The 789-nt window shown below is 46.9% G+C and overlaps 1 protein-coding gene across 2 annotated transcripts in view; it reads left to right on the top strand.

Annotated features, from left to right (window-relative positions):
* Positions 1-789, top strand: part of Atp1a4 (ATPase Na+/K+ transporting subunit alpha 4) — a 40,887-nt gene that overhangs the window by 22,513 nt on the left and 17,585 nt on the right. The window lies entirely within an intron of this gene.

The following is a 789-nucleotide window of genomic DNA, read 5'->3' as shown; positions in this document are numbered from 1 at the left end:
CTCTCCTCTCCTTCTCTCCCCTTTCTCCCCTCCCCTTTCTCTCCTCATGTTGATTCCCTAGCTATAGGGCACCGGGAGAACAAGCTCCTAAACCATGTTACTGCTACCCTACCAACCATAGGCAAGGAGTTGATGCTGGGCTGGGTTATGGTACTGCAAAGTCTAAAGCGCCTGGGGGCTGGAGCGGGCAACAGTGAGGATGAGGTATAGAGCGGGGGATCTCTCCAGGAGTCTGACTTGCAGTGCACAGCTGCAGTAGCAGGTATAAACCTCTGACCCTCGAAGGAAAACTAGAAACGATGAGTGAAACTCCACTACAGAGCAGACCCAGGAGTCGAAGTCTTTGATGAGGTGGGCCTTGAACTTCACAGGAAGGCAGGCAGCAATGGGATTTTTCCAGTTCTGAGATTCTGTGTATTCACATTTCTAGGTCAAAGACTCAACATCTGTTGGTTTGTTTTTTTGGGTGTTTTTTTTTTTTTAAATGTGATGTAGCGTGGCCTCTGTCTCTGCCAGTTACTTAGTGCCTTCTACTACACTGACAGTTTATAGAGAAATTAAATTGTTTTTTTAAAGATTTATTATTTTATTTATTTTATATGTATGAGTACACTGTAGCTGTACAGATGGCCGTGAGCCATCATGTGTGTGGCTGCTGTTGATCTCAGGACCTCTGCAGCCCCACTTGCTCTGACCCGCTCACTCTGGCGTAATTTACTGCAGCTGTCTTCAGACACACCAGAAGAGGGCGTCAGATCTCATTATGAGTGGTTGTGAGCCACCATGTGG

The sequence above is a fragment of the Mastomys coucha genome, unplaced genomic scaffold (assembly GCF_008632895.1).
Source record: "Mastomys coucha isolate ucsf_1 unplaced genomic scaffold, UCSF_Mcou_1 pScaffold1, whole genome shotgun sequence".
NCBI classification, from domain to species: domain Eukaryota; kingdom Metazoa; phylum Chordata; class Mammalia; order Rodentia; family Muridae; genus Mastomys; species Mastomys coucha.
This window is presented reverse-complemented; position numbering and strand designations above follow the sequence as displayed.